Source organism: Oryctolagus cuniculus, chromosome 12 (genome assembly GCF_051225735.1).
Source record: "Oryctolagus cuniculus isolate XC-2025 breed Fujian yellow rabbit chromosome 12, ASM5122573v1, whole genome shotgun sequence".
Taxonomy (NCBI): Eukaryota; Metazoa; Chordata; class Mammalia; order Lagomorpha; family Leporidae; genus Oryctolagus; species Oryctolagus cuniculus.
In genome coordinates this window covers 80814115-80838457 of record NC_142878.1, presented here as the reverse complement: position 1 = coordinate 80838457, position 24343 = coordinate 80814115, and the positions used below count along the sequence as shown (strand labels likewise).

Here is a 24343-nt window from a genome sequence, read left to right as displayed (position 1 = left end):
GCATCTGCAGCCTCCCAGGATCAAGCCTAGACAGAGCTGTCTTGGGGAACATCAGCCTGTCTGTCTACTGGGCATGCTGGCAGGGCAAACAGAAACCTCAGCACTCAATGACTGTGGGAGCCTCGTGTGCTGAGACCGGGGGTCTCAGTGGTTATGTGAGCAGGTGCAGGGAGTAGCTGGGTCTCTGGGTGATCACCGTGAGTGGCTCCACATGCTCACTGTGCTCACAGTTAGGACTGCAGAGATCATCTGTGCAGTTTTTACAGTGGCACGGAACACACTGGGGGCTCGCACCCAGAGAACTGAGATCAACCATGCCCGATGTCAGTGTTACCCTGGATACTCACCCCACCCTGGAGCACTGACCAGAGCTCCCTGGCCACACCCACCACACACCTCTCAAAATTCACTGAGGGGCCAGCATTGAGGCATAGTGGGTGAAGCTGCCGCATGCAGTGCTGGCATCCCATATGGGCCCCGGTTTGTGTCCCAGCTACTCCACTTCCAATCCACCTTTCTGCTATGACCTGGAAAGCAGTGTAAGATGGCCCAGGACTTTGGGCCCCTGCACCCAAAAGGGAGACCTGGAAAAAGCTCCTGTCTCCTGGCTTTGGATCAGCGCAGCACCGGCTGTTGCAGCCAATTGGAGAGTGAACCAGCAGATGGAAGACTTCTCTCTCTCTCTTTCTCTCTTCCTTTCCTTCTCTCTTTGTGTAACTCTGACTTTCAAATAAATAAATAAATCTTTAAAAAATAAAGAAGAAATTCACTAAAAGTGCAGACATCCTGCTAAGCCACAGAGGCATAGCTCAAAGATAAAAGCCATCAGAGGACAAAAACAAAGAAACAAAAAAATCAACCCCACAAACACCTAAAAACACACGCAGAAATTTAAAAAACAAGAATAATGATAATACCATGACCCTCCCAAAGGAATACAACAACATTTCAATATTAGAATGTGAAGATGAAGAGACTGAGGAAATTCCAGAAAGGGAATTCAAAAAATTAACCATAGGACTACTCAAAAGCAATCAGAAGCAAATCCACAAACTAAAGAAAACCATGATATGAATGACAATTTCTCCCATGAAATTGAATTTTAAAGAGAAATCAAAAGGAAATATTAGAAATGAAGAATTCAATAGATCAAATGAAAAATGCAGTGGAAAGCCGTAACAGCAGACTTGGCGAGGCAGAAGAAAGAATATTGGAACTAGAAGACATCTCTGGAAATCTTACAGTCAAACCAAATAAATAAACAAATAACAACAAGCAAATAGAACACATGAAAACAGTGTTGGAGATATATGGGATACAATCAAATGACCCAACATATGGATTTTAGGAGTTCCTGAAGGTGTAGAAAGAGAGAATGGACTAGAAGGTCTATTTAGTGAAATAATTACAAAAAAATTCCCCAATTTGGAGAAAGAAAGCAATGTCCAAATAAGAAAAGACCTGCACCATGACACATTGTGGTCAAACTTTCCACAGTAAAACATAGAGAAAACATTCTAAAATGTGCATGAGAAAAATGCCAGATTACATTCAAAAGATCTCCAATTGGACTTACAGCTGACTTCTCATCAGAAACCCTACAAGCTAGAAGGGAATGGGGAGATGCAGTCCAAGTCTTGAAAGAAAAAATTGTTAAAGCAGAACACTGTATCCTGCAAACCTCCCTTTTATAGGTGAAGGTGAAATAAAACTTTCCACAACAAAAGGAAATTGAAAGAAGCAGTTGCCACTCTCCCAGTCTTAACAAAGATGCTTAAGGATGTGCTACACACAAAAATATAGCCATAATCGTGGAAGATTGTGAAATCAGAAAACACCCCAGCAAAAGTACAAAAGAAATTCAAAGCAAACAATAGGAATTATTTATGGAAAAAAGGGAGGGCCAAGTCGTTACTTATCAAAAGTCACCTTGAATGTAAATGGCCTCAACTTTCTAGTTAAAAGACTGGCTGAATGGATTAAAAAACAAGACCCATCTATTTGCTGCCTACAAGAAACACATCTCACCAACAAAGATACACACAGACTCACAGTGAAAAGATGGAAAAAGATATTCCTTGCTAATGGAAAGCGAAAAAGGGCAGGTGCTGCCATCCTAATATCAGACAAAACAGACTTTAACATAAAAGCTGTTAAAAGAGACAAAGAAGAGTGCTTTATAATGATTAAGGGATCAATTCAACAGGAAGATGTGACTATAATAAATGTATACATACCCAATTACAGGGCACCTGGCTATGTAAAGAAATGATAATGGATCTAAGGGGAGACATAGACTCCAATACAATAGTAATGGGCCAGTGTTGTGGGGAGAGGCAGGGAGAAGTGCTGTGACATTGTGGGTAAGGCTGCAACCTGCAGTGCCGGCATCCCAAATGGGTGCCGGTTTGAGTCCCAGCTGCCCACTTCCAATTTAACTCTCTGCTGTGGCCTGGGAAAGCAGTGGAAGATGGCCCAAGTCCTTGGGCCCCTGCACCCACGTGGGAGACCCAGAAGAAACTCTTGGCTCCTGGCTTCCAATCAGCACAGCTCCAGCCATTGTGGCCATCTGGGGAGTGAACCAGGGAAGACCTCTCTCTCTGCCTTTCCTTCTTTCTCTGTGTAACTCTGACTTTCAAATAAATAAATAAATCTTTAAAAAATAGTAATGGAGGGCTTGAACACTTACTTTCATCAATGGACAGATCAGTTAAACAGAAAATCAACAAAGAAATAACAGAGTTAATTGATACTATGGACCAAATGGACTTGACCGATATTGGAGGCCTCACAATCCCTGATTTCAAGACATATTACCAGGCAGTTATAATCAGAACAGCCTGGTACTGGCACAAAATCAGACTTATAGACCAATGGAACAAAATAGAAACTCCAGAAATCAAACCATGCAACATATCTTGGACAAAGGAGCTAAAATCAATCCCTGGACCAAGGACATCTCTTTACCAAATGGTGCTGGGGAACCTGGATCTCCATGTGCCAAAGTTTGTAGACCCCTATTTTACACCTTACACAAAAATTCACTCAAAATGGATTAAAGACCTCAATCTATGACCTGATACCATCAAATAACTACAGAACAGTGGGGAAACTCTGCAAGACATTTGGCATAGGCAGACTTCTTGGAAAAGACCTCAGAAGCACAGGCAATCAAAGCCAAAATTGACAAATGAGATTTTATCAAGCTGAGGACATTCTGCAATGCAAAAGCAACACCCGGCGGGGCCGGCTTCGTGGCTCACTTGGTTAATCCTCTACCTGCAGTGCCAGCATCCTATATGGGTGCCAGGTTCTGGTCCTGGTTGCTCCTCTTCCAGTCCAGCTCTCTGCTGTGGCCCGGGAGGGCAGTGGAGGATGGCCCAAGTGCTTGGGCCCTGCACCTGTGTGGAAGACCAGGAGGAAGCACCTGACTCCTAGCTTCGGATTGCCATAGCTCCAGCAGCAGCGGCCATTTGGGGGGTGAACTAACAGGAGGAAGACCTTTCTCTCTGTCTTTCTCTCTCACTGTCTAACTCTGTCAAATAAAAAAAAATAAAGTATGAAGTTCTCCTAATGCAAATGAACTCAGTACTGAATGATTTAAAAAAAAACACTCAGCAAAGTGAAGAGGCAACTGACAGAATGGGAGAACATTTTTGAAACTATGTAACTGATAAAAGGTTAACATCCAGAATTTATAAAATGCTCAAGAAATTCAACAACAAAACAAACAATCCAGTTAAGAAATGGGCAAAAGACTTGAACAGACATTCTTCAAGAAGGGAAATTCAAATGGCCAACAGACACTTGAGAAAATGCTCAGGACTGCTAGCCATCAGGGAAATGCAAATCAAAACCACAGTGAAGTTTCACCTCACTCCAGTTAGAATGGTTCACATACAGAAATCAACAAATGACAAATGCTGGTGAGGATGTGGGGGAAAAGGTACCCATGGCCACTGCTGGTGTGAATGTAAACTGATACTGTGGAAGACAGTATGGAGATAGCTCAGAAATCTGAATACAGACCTAACATATGATCCAGCCATCCAAGTCCTGGAAATTTACCCAAACAAAAGAAATCAGCATATGAAACTGTTTATCTGTACCCCCATGTTCACTGCAGCAAAATTCATAATAGCAAAGTAATGGAATCAACCCATATGCCCATCAACTGTGGTATATATACACTATGGAGTACTACTTAACTGTAAAAAAAAATGAAATCCTATCTTTTGCAACAAATGGATGCAACCAGAAACCATTATACTTAAATAAGCCAGTCCTGGGGGCCGGCGCCGTGGCTCACTTGGTTAATCCTCCACCTGTGGCACCGGCATCCCATATGGGTGCCAGTTCTAGTCCCAACTGCCCCTCTTCCAGTCCAGCTCTCTGCTGTGGCCTGGGAAGGCAGTGGAGGATGGCCCAAGTGCTTGGGCCCTGCACCTGCATGGGAGACCAGGAAGAAGCACCGCGCTCTTGGCTTTGGATCAGAGCAGCACCAGCCGTGGCGGCCATTTTGGGGGGTGAACCAACAGAAGGAAGACCTTTCTCTCTGTCTTTCTCTCTCACTGTCTATAACTCTGTCAAATAAAAAAAATTTTTAAAAAAAGCCAGTCCCAGAAGACAGCTATCACATGTTTTCCTTGATCCAAGGTAACTAATAGAGTACCTGAAATATAATGTATTGGACTGAAATAGACATTGTGAGATTCAAGGATTGTTACAGCCCTTGTGTCTTCCACTGAAGAACAGTGTTTTGTTTTGTTTTTTTCTTTTCTTGTTTCTTCATAGTATTTGTTGAAATCTTTTACTTAGTGTAGGGTTAACTATATGATTATTAAGTAAAGAGAACATAAATCTCTTTGTAAATATAAATATAAAAGAGAAGGAACGTGAGAGGGAGGAGGAAAAAGTGTTGGAGCATCGGTGGGACGGAAGGGGGGGAATGTCACTATGTTCCTAAATCTTTATATATGAAATTTGAATAACTTAAATAAAATTAATATATATAAATAAATAAAAAAGAAAGTTGATCTTGCCAAAAAATGAAATAAAATAAATCTTTAAAAAATGTACACTGGAACCATCTATAAGAGTATCAGTGATTTTGATGGTGAAAAAGCCATTTTTACTATTCCTATTGCTGTGACTGGTTACCCAGATTCATACAAATCCAAAGTGATTATTTGTAGGATAGGTTAATGCAAATAATGATGGATTTTTCTCTCAGTTGAGTTCATGGATCCCAGGTCAAGAAGCCTTGCTTTGGACAGATTGAGTCAGAGGCAAGAAGGAGCAACTCCTTGCCGTATGCTTGTCCATCATGTCTTCTCTGCCCTCCATGTGGGCAGCGCTTCTCATTAATATCCATGGTTTTCCCTCAGCCCCTCTGGGCTTTGAGGACAACAACAAAACCAGCATCATCCCCACGCCAGCATGAAGGAACACAGACCTCCCAGCAGCTGCCACAATTTCTCCAGAGCCAGTATCCAATATGTTTCTACTGTTTTGCCTGATCATGAACCACAGATGTCAAGCTGGTCCAATCTGACCAAGTATGGCCAGGGGACATATTTGGGGTGTCCCCTGGTAGTTGACTTTCTCCTAGTACCATACTGCATGTCCTGGGCCTCCAGGACTCATCTCTTAACCCTCACCAAAGCATTTAGGTCCCAAATGCAGGCAACTGTTGAGTCCTGACAAGACTTCTTGTACCCAGGCAAAAGTTCCATGCTATCTGCTGACCAGTACTTTCAAGATATAGCTGATACACCAGACAAGATAAGGTAGATGGTCATTCCCTGTTCATGACTTCTCTCCTCACACTGGGTATGTAGAGAAAATGCCTCTGTTTGGATGCTTTACTTAAAGAAGTCACACAAGTGGAAACATAAAAGGGTAGGCTGGGGGTTGACAAGAGGAAAAGGAAAAGACCATGCGTGGCCTTTAATTAAAGATAATCATGTAATTTATAATCCAAATCAGAAGGACTTCGAGAATGAAAAGTGGCACTATTGATTTTCCAGGCCAACAGCCATACAACAAGGTTCATGGTGACCTTACCCTTAGGAAGTGCTGACATGCAAATTTTATGCATTCTTGAAAGTTTTTCTGGAGAAGATGTTTCATAACTTCCATCATATCCAAATAAAACTATGACACATAAAGGCTAACAGCCAGCAGTGTATACACATTTAGAGGCAGGAGGCAGAATGGAACTGGAAGAGGGACTACATTTTAATTCCAGAATTTAAAGTGACTTGCCTGTTCAGGCTGCTATCTACTCACCTATGGAAATGAAGACAATACCTACTTTGCAGGTACATTAAAGGTCTTTATCTTCAATTGATGCTTAAATTTGTGTGTAATTAATGCATAAAGACTATTTTCCCCTTTGCTCCCTTTTCTCTAATACTTCTCCCCTTCTATTTTTGCCCACTGTTAAAACAATTACACATAATTATTATATATAATATATATTATATGAAGCAATTATGTTAATTATTCTATAATATATATAATTAGATAACATATCATCTAATTTATGATTTATAGTATATAATTTATATATTATGTAATTTGATTATATATGTAATTGTTATATAATTATATATACAATTACATAAAGGAAATGAATCTATAATTTCACCATCCTAGCACATTTTTTTCCTTCCTAGTCTCTGTTTCCTAATGTCATCAGTTGTCTACATACAGTTTTGCCTTCTGCATTTATTCTGCACTCAAGATGGAAACCACACATCTTCCTTAGTTTTATAGCATCCCAAGAGTCCATGGGGTTGATGTATCATGATGTGTCTTGTTCTCTACAGTATTTTCAAGATTAACACTTTAATTAAAACTGCAATGGACGTCTTTTTTCTATCTTTTCCTTTTTGAATACTTTCTTCAGAAGCATTTCCCAAGTGAGATTAGGCTTTTCAAAGGCTGTGGACATTATTAGAGCTTTTAATGTTTGGAATCAAATTGCTTTTAAAAAACTATTGCATCAGTTTACGATGCTCCAACTTTTTATATGTATGATTATTTCCACTCTAACCTCCTCAACACTGGAAATTAGTTTAAGTTTTCAGTTCACTTTTAGCCATGAATCGGCACCTTAACTTAGATTTCTTTATGAACAACATTTAATATGGTACAATGTTAACTTTTCTTTATGTAAATTATTTTGTCATTTTCCTATTTACCTATTAATTGTCATGCTTTTATAAATATGGGTTTTCCACAATATTTAGTCATTAGTCTTTCTCTTGTTTCTTTTCCTTTTCTCCCTGTCTTTATCTCTGTTCATAAACTAATACTAATAATATTTGTTATAAAAACAAATACTGGTGTTAAAATAATCTAATATAGAAAAAAGCCTGCTACTTGTCACTACCTAAATTTTAGCATATTTCTGTCTCTTCTTTGTTTTCTAACATCAATAAATGCGTTAAAAATTATTTTTATCTGTTTGCAAAAGTAAAGGACAAGGAGTTTTCAAAAAATTTACAGAAAACACTATACATAGATTTCAAAATATTTGTCCACCAACATATACTTATTTTTAATTGTATTTTTCCAAGAACTTTCTGAAGTCCCCTCTTATTTGTCCCACACTCTCCCACTATAAGGATGGATCTTACAGACCTGTTCATCTGTTTCTCTATTGCTAGACATGTAGGTCAGTTCCAATCTTGTATAGCATTCATACTACCCTTAGATGTAAATCCTTGTCTTCCTGTTGGGAAAGAATAGTCTTAGAACTGGGATTATGTGTCAGAGAAAAAATATTTTAAGATACTGGGTATATGTTGCCAATTCGCTTTCCAGAAAGATAAGGATCAACTACAGACCCATCAACGTTTGGCTGTCTCACAGAGCTCCTTCCCCTCACCCCCTCACCCGCTTCAGTGAGGGCCGTGTTTTTGGGTTTTTTACCTTGCCAATCAATAAATTAGAAATAGCGATCTCATAGAAGTTAAAAGTATAATGGTTAATAGAGGCTAAGGAGGGAAGGGGACTGGAAAGGGTAGGGAAAGTTTGATTAACAGTTACTATGTTACAATTAGATAGGAGGAAAAAATTCCAGGATTCTGCAACACAGAAAGGTGATTATAATATTAATGTACTGCACGCACACACACACACACACACACAAATCTTGAAGAAATGCTTTCACTATAATGAAATGTTAAACATTTGAGGAGATAGATATGTTAACCCTGATTGGACAGCACAATCTATTCATATAGCAAAACACCATATGGTATACCATAAATATAATTTTCATGTGTCTCTTAAGATTTTTAATAAAAATTTTCATTCATGATCTTTTTTTGCACACTGTTTTATGTCTGTCCGTCGTTTTCATTTTGTGACCTCAATTTTTTATTTTAATAGCCTTTTATGAGCTACAAATATTAATCTTTTGTTATTTGCTGCAAATGTTTTCTTACTAATCTTCTTTTTCTTAGACTAAAATTACACCTTTATAAACTCACTTAACACCTAGTAAAGCAAACTCCATTGTTATTTTTTGAACATGATTTTTTAAACTTTTTAAAAATCCATTTATTCAAGGCTGGCGCCACGGCTCAATAGGCTAATCCTCCGCCTGCGGCACCGACACCCCGAGTTCTAATCCTGGTCGGAGCGCCGGATTCTGTCCTGGTTGCTCCTCTTCCACTCCATCTCTCTGCTGTGGCCAGGGAGTGCAGTGGAGGATGGCCCAAGTCCTTGGGCCCTGCACCCTCATGGGAGACCAGGAGAGGCACCTGGCTCCTGGCTTCGGATCAGCGCAGTGCACCGGCTGCAACAGCCATTGCAGGGTGAACCAACGGCAAAGGAAGACCTTTCTCTCTGTCTCTCTCTCTCTCTGTCCACTCTGCCTGTCAAAAAAAATCCATTTATTCAAATTTGAGATTACTTTCTTAGGATTTTACTTTTCAACCCCTTCTCTCTTTTTTTGTTTAAGCTTTATTTTTTTTATTTGACAGGCAGAGTTACAGAGAGAGGTAGAGACAGAGAGAGAGGTCTACCATCCGCTGGTTCACTCTCCAGATGGCCACAATGGCCGGAGCTGCGCTGATCTGAAGCCAGGAGCCAGGAACCTCCTCCGGGTCTCCCATGCGGGTGCAGGGACCAAGGACTTGGGCCATCCTCCACTGCTTTCCCAGGCCATAGCACAGAATTGGATTGGAAGTGGAGCAACCGGGTCTCAAACAGGCACTCATATGGTATTAATACCATAGGTATTAACCCACTGCACCACAGCATAGGCCCAGCCCCTTCTTTCGAAATCCTCCTCTGGTACAGTGTGGAACTGCCCTGTATTTATAAACATTCTATGTCTCTTAACTTATTTAAACTTTCTGCTATGTCTCCTAGTAAAATATTATAATTTACATTGCACAAATATTACACTTTTCTTAGTAATATACTTCTTGGGTATTTTTACATTTGTCACTCTTATAAATGAGATTTTTTTTTCTGTTCTTATTTTCTAACTACTTATTTGTAGGGTAGGAAACCTACTTTTGTACAACGACCTTGAATCTAGTTGATGTACTGAGCTCACTTATTAATTATAAAGTGATTATCATATTTGTCTGCACATTAGAATCCCCTAGGGATTTTGAAAAATTCCAAAGTCCAGGACACACCCCAGACCAGTTAAGTTGCAGCTTCTGGACGAGACACAAGCACCAAAATCCTTGTGACATTCCTTAGGTACATTTTAAGACAGAGAGAAATTTGGGAACCACTATTCCAAAGGATTTTCAGATGATTCTCCAGGATTTTTTAGAAGTATCATCCTTTGCAAATAAGTATAGCTTATCTTTCCATTTACAATCATTATGTATTTTATTTTTATTGTATTACCCAGAATTTTAAAAACAATATTAAATGATGATAAAAGCAAACATCCACATTTTTGTTTTATTTAAGTGGGAAAAACTAATACCTTAAAAGCAGGCATATTTCCCTAAATGGCGCATATGTTCAAATAAATTTTCTTTATTTTTTAAAGAAAGATCCTCTATTATTACATCAAGAATATATTTAAAGGATCTATTTTTGTGGTATTTGATTGAAGCTCTTAGGTTATCTATAAGGAATTTGCAGTTATTGCCTTTCAAACTTATTTCATTACTTCAAAACTTAGAAAGCTGATATTTTCCCCATCTGTGATCATTCTCTTTTACCATTAGTCTTTTATTTTTTGACTCTTTAATCAATTCATCTATAACAAGACTATAAAGACTAAGATTATAAAGAGTAAGTCCTGGTCATATCATTTACATGTCTGTGATGATTAGTTGTGATGTTAAACTATAAGATCACACGATTGCTCATCTTGTAGGCAGTCGCTAGTCTCATGCCAGTGGAAATATCCTCAGATGTGTACCAGTCCCCTCGGAATCTCACTGATCTCTTCATGGCAACGCCTGTCTGCCTGGCTCACTACTGATCCTGTGGGAATTGGCAGGTGATGACTGTGGCTAGTGGTTCGGTCAAAAGGTGGTGACCTATGGACAGACCTATGTCCTTCATACAGCTCCTCCCCACGAGGGACCCCTAGTTCTCAACTCCTCTCCCTTCCTTCCAGTTTTTTCCCTAAAGGATCAGCTTCTGGAACTGCTCAGTTCATGTGGGAGGCTGAGGGAGAGCTCAGCGCCCTCTCTGGGACAATGCTGGGCCACAGCGTTGTCAGTGTCATGCTAACCTGTGTCTCTCTTGTTCCAGGTTTCAAAGCTCCAGGAGGAGCTTGGAATATGTCTCTTATCTTGCATCCTTTGATGCTCTCTTCTCTTTTCCTTCTCTTTTCCTTCTTCCTTCCAAACCTTTGGGCTGGAAACAGTAAGCTCTTATTTTTCCTTGGTCATAGCCTCCTTCCGGCAAGGAACATCAGTTTCATGACCAAGATGCCAATCTGTGGGGAAACCCTGGCAACATTCAGGCTGGATACCTCTCTGCCTGGTTGCTGCTAATTCTGTGGATATTGACAGGTGATGGTGTGGGTGGTGTTTCTGGTGGTTTTCTCTCGAAAAAAAAAAAAAAGACTTTGGAACCCATAGCTTCTATAGAAGTCAAGTTTAGGAGGTGGAGAGCTACCTGAGGAATAAATTCAAAGGGGAGTAGAATTAATTAATTTAATATTTTCAAAAATATTTGCTCTACATCTAATAGAATGTTGATTAGTTCTTTGGAATACATATTCTTTATCTTCTTAGGGAAACGAGTAAATGGGCTTTTAGTCCTACTGAAACTATTTTGAATCTTGAATAATATTTAATTTAAATCAATTAAGGAGCATAGTTAAAAATTAAAATGCTATATTATTATTTTTGGGAATATTCCTATATTTCTGGTGCAACTTAACTAGATTATGATATGTCCCTCTCCTAATGCATTATTGTTGATTTCGGAAGGGTTGGTCTTTAATTGTCCTTGTCCTTATTGGCTTTCTGTTTTATTCACCATCTTTACCTGATTTGGAATTGGGCCTGAGAAATTTGGTAATTCTTCATATTTCTGTTCTCTGGAAGGTTTTATGTAACACAGGAATTATCTTTTGATTAAAGGTCTGGAAGGAGTGTCTGGAAGTATTCAGCTGTGAACCCTTTATCTGAATTCCTTTTGGTGAAGGTTCTTCGACATCCTCGATTATTTCCACAGTTATCCTTTCTTTGGAATTTCTACTTTTGGATAATATATTTTCTGGAAAATCATTGTATTGAAGTATTTACATTTAATAAAATTATATATGATGTTTTATTAAATCATTTATAGAATTTTATATTTTAAAAGAATCATTAGCTTTTTTTAAAAAAAAGTTTTATTCATTTGTTTGTTTGAAAGGCAGTAACAGAACACGACAGAGTTCTTCCATTCACTGGCTTACTCCTCAAATGCCTGAAATACCCAGGGCTGGGCCAGGTAGAAGCCAGGAGTAAGGAGCTCCATCCTGATCCTCCCTGATGGGAGACAGGACTCCAGTAGTAGTGCCATCGTGTGCTTCTCCTGGGCACACTAGCAGGAAACTGAACCGGAAGCAGAGGCGGGACTCAACCCTAGGCACTCCAATATGGGACACAGGCATCCAAAGTGCAGCTTCACCTGTTGTGACACAATGTCCGCCCCAGAATTTTATACTCTTTAGGTGATTTGGTCTTTTTCCAATTTTATGAGTGTTTTATGTGCGTGTTTACTTCTGAGATTTCCTAGAGGCTCCTTTGGCTAGAGTTGCCAAATGAGCAAATCTGTTATTTAATTATCAATTTTATTGTTTTGGTTTCTAGTTCAGTTTTACATTTGCTTCATATAACTTTCTCTTTTTTCCCTGTGATGCTTGCTCCTTTTCTAAGCTGAATACTTTCTCTTATGTCTTAAACATCAATATATTCTTCAGCTTCCTGAAATGATTAGAATGAAATAGTACAACTCCATCTGTTGCCAACCAGGTGAGAGTCTAAGACTTGAATTAAAATTGATAATTAGTGGATGATTTGGGCAGGCATACACAAAGAATGGGAAAGCGTGGGGAGCAGATGGATGCAAATACAGAGCTAAGGAGAGAAAGCGATGGGCGCACCTGCCCAAGTATTTGTATTAAATGATAAGCTTCTGCAGGTGGCCCGTCTTTTTGGATTTCTTTCAGGAAAATGATTGGAGTACCAATTCAGTGAACATTCTTATTTAATAGACCATTAGTTAATAATATCAATAGAGTATTAATAGTCTACCAAACATAATGAGTCTAGTAAATTATAGCTGTGGAAAATCTTTTAATCCTGTTGTAAGATACATATATGGTTAAGACTGAGGTGGGAAGTGATCCTGAGCAAAATGTATAGCGAAAAGGAGACTGAACTTAAATCTACAAGACCCAGTTCTGTCACTGGGTACTTTTGTAATCCCTAGCAATTTTCCTCATATCTCTTGGCTTGTTTCTTCCTTAGAAAGTCAGGTCGGTCAGGTCGCTGTGGTGCAGTGGGTTAAAGCCCTGGCCTGAAGTGCCGGCATCCCATGTGGGTACCAGTTCAAGTCCCGGCTGCTCCTCTTCTTATCCAGCTCTATGCTAGTGAGCCTGGGAAAGCAATAGAAGATGGCCCGAGTCATTGGGCCCCTGCACCCGTGTGGGAAACCTGGAAGAAGCTCCTGGCTCCTCCCTTCAGATCAGCGCAGCTCCAGCCGTTGAGGCCAATTGGGGAGTGAACCATCGGATGGAAGACCTCTCTCTCTCTGCCTCTCTGCGTAATTCTGACTTTTGAATAAATAAATAAATCTTTAAAAAAAAGTTATGTGACTCCAAGGCCTGTCTTCCTTTCCTCATCCCATCACCTCTTCACACCAGATTTGCAGGACCTGGGGTGGTGGGTACCATCCTCACTGATTGATCGTATTCCCCCGGCATGGTCTTCTTGTGTTTTTCTCTCAGTCTATTACGCAAGCATCTTGTGGACATAAACCACAGCATGTTTATCATTGCATCTTCCACTGTGTTTAGCATTATGAGATGACAAGTTATTGGCAATAGTTGGATGAATGAATAAATTTGCTGGGGATAGGGCTACAAGATAACTGCCTCAGTCTATCTTTTTTCAGCAAAATTAGTAAAAGGTGTCTTGATATCTATATGGACCAAATGGAGAAATAGTTTACTGGATTTAAGGGCAATTAGGAAAATCCATAAAGGGTTAAATATCTATAGAATATAGATAGATATCAAACTTGGAAATGTTGTATGTTTTGTTAATGTTTGAAATCAACGACTAGCATAAAGATACAGAAGAAATAGATTTGCAGATCCCACAAGATTGAGACACAAACAAATAGAATAGACAGTAGCAATAAGTTGTTGACAAACAGATCTTGATAGGCTATAAGGAGAAGCAAATGTAAAGTGAGGTTTTTCTAGAGTTATATGTGAAGTTCTAGCTATATGTGGGTCCAAAAAACAAGTGGCCTAAGGTCAGGATAAAGGAACCATAGCTTAGAGTAATCATCTATGAAATGCCTGTGGTTTTATTGTTAAATCAGTTCAAAATTAGTCACATTATTTATACTGCTGGTCAAACAGCACCTCAACTATCACATTTCACTTTGTGTGCAATATTTTCATTAAGACATAGACAAACTGGTGAAACACAAATGAGCAATTGGAAAGTTGGAGAGAGAATCTGAAACTATCAAACTTAAAAAGGTATAAAGGCTGGTAACAACTGGCCTGGGATAAGGAGGTTCTGACAAAACAAAACAGTTGCCTGCCAATAGAGTATTGAATGTTGTCTCATATAAAAAGAACTTATACTATCTTTGAGGGGGTACCAAAAAGTAAAGCCGATAGTTAAAAAGCATAGGAAATTTGATTTGGGTAAATAGTCATGTAATATGGTAGGACTCAGGCAAACTGGGTTTGAATCCCAGTGCTGTAAGAAACTTTCTATAAGACCATACCTAAGACACTCAACCCTTTCTGTGTCTCAAATTCCTCCTCTGTAAACTAGAAATAGTATTTGCTATCATGTGAGGTGGCTCCTTACTTGTAAAACACTGAGCACAACACCAAGCGTGGAGAATTTTACAGTAAAGGCTGTGATTTATCAGTCATTAAAGGATAGAAAAAAGGATGCAGTGAACTCCCTGTCCCTGGGTCTGGTAATGAGGAGCAGGGTGACAAGACTGCATGTTGGCCAGGGGAGGCCTGTGGAAGAACAGGCAGAAGGGATTCAAAACTGGGTGGAATCTTGACTCAATATATATTAAGCTACCTTCTAACACCAGCTTATCTTAAAGGTCAAGGTCTTTTTTTTTTTTTTTTTTTTTTTGACAGGCAGAGTGGACAGTGAGAGAGAGAGACAGAGAGAAAGGTCTTCCTTTGCCGTTGGTTCACCCTCCAATGGCCCCCGCGGCCGGCCTGCTGCGGCCGGCGCACCGCGCCTATCCGAAGGCAGGAGCCAGGAGCCAGGAGCCAGTTGCTTCTCCTGGTCTCCCAGGGGTGCAGGGCCCAAGCACTTGGGCCATCCTCCACTGCACTCCCGGGCCACAGCAGAGAGCTGGCCTGGAAGAGGGGCAACCTGGACAGAATCCGGCGCCCCGACCGGGACTAGAACCCGGTGTGCCGGCGCCACTAGGTGGAGGATTAGCCTAGTGAGCCGCGGCGCCGGCCAATCTTAAAGGTCCCTTAATATAACAAAAGAGCAAAGCATTTGTAGTTGGTTTCCTCTGACTCTTGCATGAATTAAATGTGAGCTCTTGAACATAATAATTCATTTCTCTGAACCCTGGCATCATTAACTCCAAAAAGTTTGGCACCAAATGAGGAAGCATAGTTTGTACCATATTCAGCTCAGAACATTGGTTGTGAGTTAAATACAATATCACTATGAAAGCATTTTTGAAAACTCTAAATTCTGTGTGTATAAGGGTTTATAATTTTTATAATAATTATAAATCTACTTTTTCTATCTTTTCCCACCAGGAAATTGGACTTTGAGCCAATACTGGACGTAAGCAGGAAATCAAACTTAGAGAAGCATTGTGTATTCTACAAAGACATCCTAAATCTTCAAAGTGCTCACATTTTCCTCTCTTCTCCAGGTATGACTAATATCATAACACATTTTCTAGAATCTTCTTAGGACTCTGCTTTGGTTGACTATGGGAGAAGATACTGGTGTAGGGGATAGGGTCGGAGTTGGTGGCAACTGGGAGACAATTCTTGGACTAAGTCTTGAAGGACAAAAGAAGTGTTAATCAAGGAGCCAAAAGAGAGAGATGGAGAGCAGTTGCACCCGGTTGGAGGTGCATATTAGAGGGTAGCTCATTGGTGAACACTCAGTGGGCAAGTAGGAACTTGAGAGATGGAGGCTCTTGTCACTGGTGACAAATATATACTTTATCCTAAAGGCAAAGAAATATATAAAAAGATTTCTTTAGAAATATGTTTAGGAGCAGGTGGTCAGTCTAGCAGTTAAGATTCTTGTATTTCATATCAGAGTGCCTAGATTCTAGTCTTGGCTCCATCTCCTAACTCCAGCCTCCTGCTAATGCAGACCTTGGAAGGCAGTGATGAGGGCTCAAGTAATCGGGTTCCTGTCACCCACATGGGGACCCAGATTGAGTTCCTGACTCCCAAGTCCAGCCTCAGCCCAGTGCTGTCCCCTGCAGGCATCTGAAAAGTATGCCCGCAAATGGGAACTCTTTCTGCCACTGTCTCTCTCTGTGTTTCAAATCTAAAAGGAAAATAATTTCATGTAAAGTATCCTTTCAGAACACTTGTTTTTGTAGACAATATGAAAAAAAAAAACATAGAAAAGCAGAAAGATGAATTTTCTAAACAGGATTTCTGTTATCATTCTACCTCCTTGAGAGATTTTAACCAAGGTCACAATGTCTTGTGTCCAGTAGCAATGTGGAGAATTGACCGAAGAAGAATTGAGCATAAAACAATTATTGCAAACAAAATCTTAATGTTGAATGTGTGAGCAACTGCTCATTATCAACAAAATTCATGGCTGAACGCTTTCTAAATTTCTAAAACATCAGTCCCTTTATCTCCTACAAACGTGTTCCATCTCAATCTCCGCAATTAATCACAACCATCAAACCACACCTCAGAAACAATCCAGGCCTCTGCGCTGTGTCCCCAGATATCATTCCCATCCCTCCCCAAGCAGCTGAACCAACATCTCTTGAGGGGACCAAATGGTGGACACATCACTGGCAAACCCGGTGTCCCCACTTGGGTTTCAGCAACATTCTCCTGACAGATTGCTTCGGAACATCCACGTAGGCGCCTTCATTCACATGCTGGCCTGAAAGACTGCCAGGTGAGAAGCCCACCACCCACCTAGGAGACCAGATGGAGGACCAGCACAGGTGTTCTTGACCCTCTTCTACAATCCAGACTGCCAAAGGCCTGGGGAGAGCATCCAGTGTGGCTTTGGCCAGCCCCACTCCTAGATGGGGAAAGGTTCAGCCTCCCAAAGTGACCTGGGATGGTAACTTACTTTCACATAAGGAAAATGACTTTCATGTAGATTCAATGAACTTAGAACTTTGAGAAGATGGAAAATGTTATCAATATGGAGAAAACTTCTTTAGTCCTAGCAGTAAAGTAGCTGTAAAAATGTAATTTATGTGCACTATATGAGTATCCCCAGACATTGGACCATAAGACACACATGAATAGATGATATAACTATATAGATAGATAATAGATAATAGAAGATATAGATAACTGATAGCTAGATTTATATATATGTTTCTCTCTGTAAATAATATGCATTTATCTATATCCATAATTACATTTAAAATCCTAACTTGGGGTAGCAAAATCCACTCCTTTAACTCCAAGCATGCCTGTTCCTTTACCTCTTTAAAGTAATATAGTCTATCCTCACCCATTTCGCACACTCTGTGGTTGATCTCTTAGCTTTCTGGGTGGTATTTCTTTGGTGGTGGTGGCTGGTGGGGAGGGGGTGAGATGGAAGAAGGTCCTTGAATCAGTACTCGAATAAACAATAACAGAGGGGTTAGAGAGACTTTATCCAAACATAGGACCCCTTGGGACTCTGAGGCGGGCCATTTGGTGGCTAGCATATGCAACATCCATTCCAAATTCCATGAGTGACCTTATTAGCAAGGGGGGTGGTATTTGGGGAGGCGTCACCTGCATCAATTGCATAACAAAATATTTGACCAAAGTTTCTTGTCTCAAATTTCCAGTTTTTTCTTCCAGACAGTACATCTTCTCCAGAAGAAAAAGGCTTTTAGATTCAATACCTGATACACACCATCTTCTGTACACCAACAATTTGGGCCCAGTATTTGTGTGGATGGGAGTAGGGATGAGTGTGGGGGAAGTATGCAGTATTTCCTAATTAGCAGGATTCAGGATGCTAGGAATCGAAGATAACAAAATAAAAGTCACAGCCTTCTGGTGATGCTGTAGCATTGTTGAAAAATGCTTTTTTGAGTGTCAATGAGCCAGCTGAATGCTCTTAGAATTCATCTAGATCTTAGAGTTCAGTTTGTAAGTCCTACCTATTTCTGGGTTCTATATTCAAAATATTTCTCAGAAAATGTTGGGTTTTTAAAACTATTCAGCTTGTTTAAAGAAATTGTTTGGCAGGACCTAGTATGAGGCAGGTGGAGAAGAGCAACTGAGAAAACCTGCCAGGGATGATACTGCTTAATTAAGGAAGATTCGGGATTTTGACTCAGATCTTGTGACTCTGAGTTCTGCCTGCATCATCTTGGCAAGCAGCAGCCCACTGCAGAACACGAATTCCTGACGACAGAAATTCAAGAAACTCGAAATTAACTCAGGATCTGATTCGGATTTCTCTCTTAGCCTGGGGCCTATCTGATCTCGGAGAAATGCTCCTGCCACAGGGACAGTTGAAAAGAAAGCAGGGCCCCAGCTCACGCATTTCCGTCACAGCCATTTGTTTTGTTAACCTCATGTGAACGTTACAAATGTGTGATGGAGCAGAGGCCACATCCTTCTATAGATTAGCAATTTCTTGAGTCAACACGGACCTTTTACCTTGACCTTCAAAGGAAACGCTTCAAAGGAAAAAGCCAAGGTCCTCTTCAGATGGTGGGAACTCTGAGGTGGCTCCTACTTTGAACTCAGAGTGGCTTGGGTGTCACTGCCAACTGGTTCATCTCACTGTGTGTGAGCATCTCTGGGAGCGGGTGGCTGAGTGTCTCCCTCTCGCTCTCTAAAGATATTATGTGTTGTTGGCATCCTTCTTTCAAATTATTCTTACAGTGAAAAGGCCTATGGAACAAGGTTATACGAGCGAGTTTCCCGCCGATAAGTTTAAACAAATGAACTTCCGTTTTCATACAGCCTGACCGTGTGATCTCAGAGAACCATGTTTTAAACAATAACATCCAAGAAAAGAGCCTAAACCTTGGTACTTTAAAGAAATCTGAGTTTGGAAATACAAACATTTCCATTTCTCCATTTTTAAGATCAACAAACACGTCCACCTTGCGGTGCCGGCACCCCGGGTTCTAGTCCTGGTCAGGGTGCCGGATTCTGTCCCGGTTGCCCCTCTTCCAGGCCAGCTCTCTGCTGTGGCCAGGGAATGCAGTGGAGGATGGCCTGGGTCCTTGGGCCCTGCACCCGCATGGGAGACCAGGAGAAGCACCTGGCTCCTGCTATCGGATCAGCGCAGTGCGCTCCTGCCTTCGGATAGGCGTGGTGCGCCGGCTGCAGCAGGCCGGCCGCGGGGGCCATTGGAGGGTGAACCAACGGCAAAGGAAGACCTTTCTCTCTGTCTCTCTCTCTCACTGTCCACTCTGCCTGTCCAAAAAAAAAAAAAAATCAACAAACACGGCCAACATTGGTCAAAATGCAACATACCCTCGCACCTCAAAGTCCAATTCACTCATAGCAGTTCTCACAGATTCGTCACCAGCCATCTGGAGTGAGAGTTGTGCCTCCTTTTTCCAATACGTGTACTAGAATTTCTTTTAAAAGTTAAAAGCACAAGGGGCCAGCACTGTGGTGTAGCAGAGTAAGCTGCTGTCTGCAATGCTAGCATCCCATGTGAGCACCAGTTCAAGTCGTGGCTGCTCTATTTATGATTAAGCTCCCTGCTAATGTGCCTGGGAAGGAGGCAGAAGATGGCCCAAGAATTTAGACCCCTGCCACCCACATGGGAGACCCAGAAGAAGCTCCTGGCTCCTGACTTCAGCCAGGCCCAGCGCTAGCCATTGCAGCCACCTAGGGAGTGAACCAGCAGATGGAAGAGCGATCTCTCTCTTTCTCTCCCTCTCTCCCTCTCTCTCTTTCTCCACCCCCTTTTCTCTCTGTAACTCTGCCTTTCAAATAAATACATCTGTTTTAAAAAGTTAAAAGCACAATAAAAATATTCCTATTTTCATCACATGAAACAAGCTATGGGAAGCAATTAACCCCAATCATAGCATAGTGAGTTACTGTTGGGAAAGCAAAGCCTTGTGAAAAATAATAGTGCTTATTAGTTAATTCATTAATTAAATTCTTATTTAATTAAAATTGGGGAATTAAGTGGTTACCGCAAACTTGAGTTCCACCAGATTTCATCAGCTGGTTCTCAGACCTTTTTCCCCAATGGCTCGTGTGTGTAGAAGAGGAGCATGGCTCAGAGTAGAAGGGAATATTTTCAGTTTTGCTCAGCTATTACTTTACCTATTATTGCTTTTTGAAAATTGGATGGAGGGTGTTCTCTCCTTCCTTTTCTTTTTTGAGGACGTTCATTGATATGCTCACTTATTCATTCTTCCAGAAAACTTGTGGAATCATTTAGGCTAATTCCAAGAAAATTCCCATTGGCACTGCATTTCATTAGTGCACTATTTCGGAAAGAACTAATAGCTTCATGGAATATATATCACTGCTGTTTAAGAGTCAGACGAATCTCTCGATTTATTCAAAATAGTCACAACTCCAGGTAATGTTTCTGTAATTTTTTCATATGTATCACACATGTATGGACACATGTGTAAATATGGATACATGTGTAAATATTCAGTACCCCTTTGGAATTATTGGTAGATGACAGTGTGGAGAAAATAGCACCCTCTCCATAACTGGTAGAAGTAGAAATTTGGGGAACTTTTTTCTAGAAATTTAACCTAAATTAGCCACAAGGGCTATGAAAACATGCTTAGGGATTCAGCTCCCAGCTAATGTGCTCGGGAAGGCAGTGGAAAAGGGCCCAAGTACTCAGGCCCCTACCACCCAGGTAGAAGACCCGGATGGGGATCTGGGCTCCTGGTTTCAGCTATATTATGTAAATAGATTTGCTTGTAGTGATCCCTTCTTGCATTTCTGATTAGTTAAAGTTACATGAACTTATGCAAGTTATTCACACTCTATTCCTCAGTTTCTTCATCTGTGAAATGGTACCTTACAGGGTTTTTGTTAGGAGAATTAAATGGGTTGTTGAATGGAAAGCATTCAGTGGCTGGCAAATAGATATCTGTTAGTGTTAGCTATTATAATTACTATTATTATCATTTATTTATTCAATAACTTCTTATATTTTATTTTCTTGTATTTTATTAAAGATCAATATTCCAAAGTAAGCTTGATCTCTTGGTTTTTATCTTGTTTTTTTAATGATATCTTGATCAGTTGTGGGTACCAAGGTTACGTTTGCTTTATATAATAAATTGGGCAGTTGCCCATCTTTTGCTTTGTTCTGGAACCTTTTACATCACTTGCATTTACTTCAAAAAAAGAAACACAACCAGTCAATTATTCAAAATGTTTAGCATGCCAAGTTATAGAACATGATACAGCTGCTAATCATACCAGCATTCCCAGGTATATTACAATTTAGGCCCAATAAATGTAAGTCATTTAATTATATTACTTTCAATTTAATTTCATAAACATTTATAAGATATATTATTCAAGTAGAAAAATAACTTACAGAACAGCCTGTGCAATATGATCCAGTTTTTTTTTTACAATTCACAAATATTTTATACACACACACATGTGTGACTGTGTGCATATGTATGTGTGTGTTTGTGTTTGTATCACTCCAAAGGCTAAATGCTAATTTTGAAAGAAGACTAGTAATTAAGGTGATTTTAAAAACTGTTTTCTCTCTTTTTGCTCACCTGGTTTTTCTTACACAGAATATATGTATGATCTATATAATCAAAAACAAATGACATTTAAAACCCCTGTGCACATTTAGGGTTATCTACTCAGTACAGACAATATTCTTGACCTTGGTTGGGGGTGGGGAATGAAAAAGATCCGTGTGATCCTGTCCCTGTTCCAGAAAGTCTGTTATCCAAAACTAGAAAAAAGTGGAAATACAGATAGCTATGTAGTGCCTGTGCCAAGGTACAAGAAAAATGTTGGAGATAGGAGGGGCATGGGGTCTGCAGATTAATTCATACATGTGGTGGAATTGGGGTGTGTGTGTGTGTGTGTGTGTGCAGCATGCCTGCACATGCATGTATGTCCATGCCTGTGTCTGTGCATGTATGGACAACCTTTTTGGTTTCCTCAGGAAGGATGGTTTTCCTGGGGCTAGGACATTTTTTTAAAGATTTATTTATTTATTTGAAAATCAGAGTTACACAAAGAGAGGAGAGGCAGAGAGAGAGAGGTCTTCCATCCAATGGTTCACTCCCCAATTGGCTGCAACAGCCAGAACTGTGCCAATCCAAAGGCAGGAGCCAGGAGCTTCTTCCAGGTCTCCCACATGGGTGCAGGGGCCCAAGGACTTGGGCCATCTTCTGCTGCTTTCCCAGGCCATAGCAGAGAGCTGGATCAGAAGAGGAGCAGCTAGGTCTCGAAGCAGCGCCCATATGGGATGCCAGCGCTTCAGGCCAGGGCATTAACCCGCTGTGCCACAGTGCCAGCCCCTGGGACATTTCAGTGCTAAAACTAGGACAGTCTCAGGCAAACTGGAGCAGTTGATCACCTTTTGCAATGGCAAAGCAAAATGCAATGCTGACGAAATGTCCATATACTTCCTTGCATTTCCCAGCCTTCCCTGTGGCTTGCTGGGAACACTGTGATTGCGCCTTCAACAATGGGAATGTGAGAACACATGATGGGCTGCTTCTGGCTTGAGGCCGTAAAGAGCGAGCACACATCCTCCAGGCCTCCCCTCTCCGCCACACTGCTGCAATGGACAATTCTGGGACGGCAGATGAGATAGATGAAACCGACCCGGAATCCTGAGTCACCTTCAGATACCTAACCAAGGAGAGCTTCTTGACGCGTATCAGACTGTGATGAGAATGGGAAATAACTGAACCCCTGAGATTTCAGGATTTACCCGTGAAGGCAGCGGGACGTGATGATATCCAGACTAAGATGCAGCTTAAAGGTGAGAGGTCAGGGACGCCTTCCCGGGAGAAGTGACATTGACAGTGAGCATGAAGATTAGGTAAGAGCTCTACATAAAGCAGTGAAGTGGTGGGGAAGGGGAGTTCAGGTGGAAGCAGAGCCAGGTAGGCAGGAAATAGTAGCAGTACAAGAAGTGGTCATGTGTTGAGAGAGAAGGCTGGAAAGAAGGTTGGTGGTCCAGGTTGAGTAGGGCCCCAAACTCTTCTTCACAGTTTTGACTTCATTCCAGTTGCAAGAGTCAACAATTGTATATTTTAAGCAACGTCGTACCAAGGAAAGAGTTCTGGGGGAGATGAGGAGGCAGTGGAGTGGGGTCAGGGCGGGGCCCGATTTAGGGGTAGTGATCGTCACCAGGACTCCAGGCGGGAATGCAAGCAAGATGGAATGAACTAGAACAAGAGTTAGAAGTGTGGAGCAACATTTAGGAAGCAGAGTTACTGGACTTGGCTGCTACCAGTTAGCAGCTCTCATAAATGGAGACAGAGGTCAAGGACCCTGTGATTTTTCAGCCCTCGTGTCACAGAGGGTACTGATACAGTGCACAGAAACAGGGATCTAAGGAAGAGAAGCAAGCGTAAGAGAGAAAAATGACAGAATTTGAGATCCGTTAAGGAAGGGAAAGGAAGAGAAGAGAGCGAAGAAGTTTAAGAGAAGTCACAGAGGTTGGGCAAGAACCAGGAGAGTACCACATTCCAGAAACCAAAGGAGGAGAGAATTGTAAGGGATGGAAAATGGAACAAGTGTGTCACAGACGTCAGTGAGGTTGAGGAGTCCAAGGCTGAGAAGGGAGCAATGGCTCCCTGAGTCAGGAAGGAATGGGCAAGAGCATCTCCTAGGGTGGCAGGTAAAAAAGAGTTTGGGGCATGAGTGATGGGAGTGTAATAGATAGCAGGAATCCAACAGTTTATGTTCAAGGTAGAAGCAGCTGATGTAGGCTGTTCATTTAACCCAACAGCTGTTTATTGAGCTCCAACTATTTGCTGGGTCCAACAAGTGGGGGAAATAGTCAAGGTGTGCTCTGTCCCTCAAGGAGCTTACAGTCCAGTGCAGAATGAAACAGAGACGTGAACAAGCAGCTTTAGTGCCGTGAGATGAGAGTGAAGACGGCGTGAACAATGTACACCAAGGGAACACAGAGAGGTTCTGTTTTGGATCTGGGGAGTCAGGAAGGGTTTCTGGAAGGGGTGTTTTGAAAGTTGTTCTGTCAGGATGTGAGATAGGAAGTATGGGTGTCAACAGGCCAGGTGGAGAGGAGCAGGGAGAGGCCATATTTCAGGAAATGGAGATGGCAGTTTCAGAAAACAGAGTCTAACTTTCAGAGAACTACAAACGGTTGGGTTTGGCTGGAGTGCAGTGGCAGGAAATGTAGAGATGAGGATAGCCAAGTGATAAGGGTCAGGTCACTAAGGGCCTTGTCAGCACCTCTCTCAAACCACCACTTAAAGAAAAGAGAGG

At 41.1% G+C, this 24343-nt stretch overlaps 2 long non-coding RNA genes across 2 annotated transcripts in view; one reads left to right on the top strand and one right to left on the bottom strand.

Moving 5' to 3' along the window:
• Window positions 1–24343, bottom strand: part of LOC127483686 (uncharacterized) — a 119787-nt gene that overhangs the window by 18324 nt on the left and 77120 nt on the right. The gene's annotated exons all lie outside the window — the stretch shown is intronic.
• On the top strand, window positions 6187–18762 carry LOC103351100 (uncharacterized). Its single transcript, XR_518890.5, has 3 exons — window positions 6187–6323; window positions 15488–15606; window positions 17737–18762. It is a non-coding gene; the product is annotated as an uncharacterized LOC103351100 (long non-coding RNA).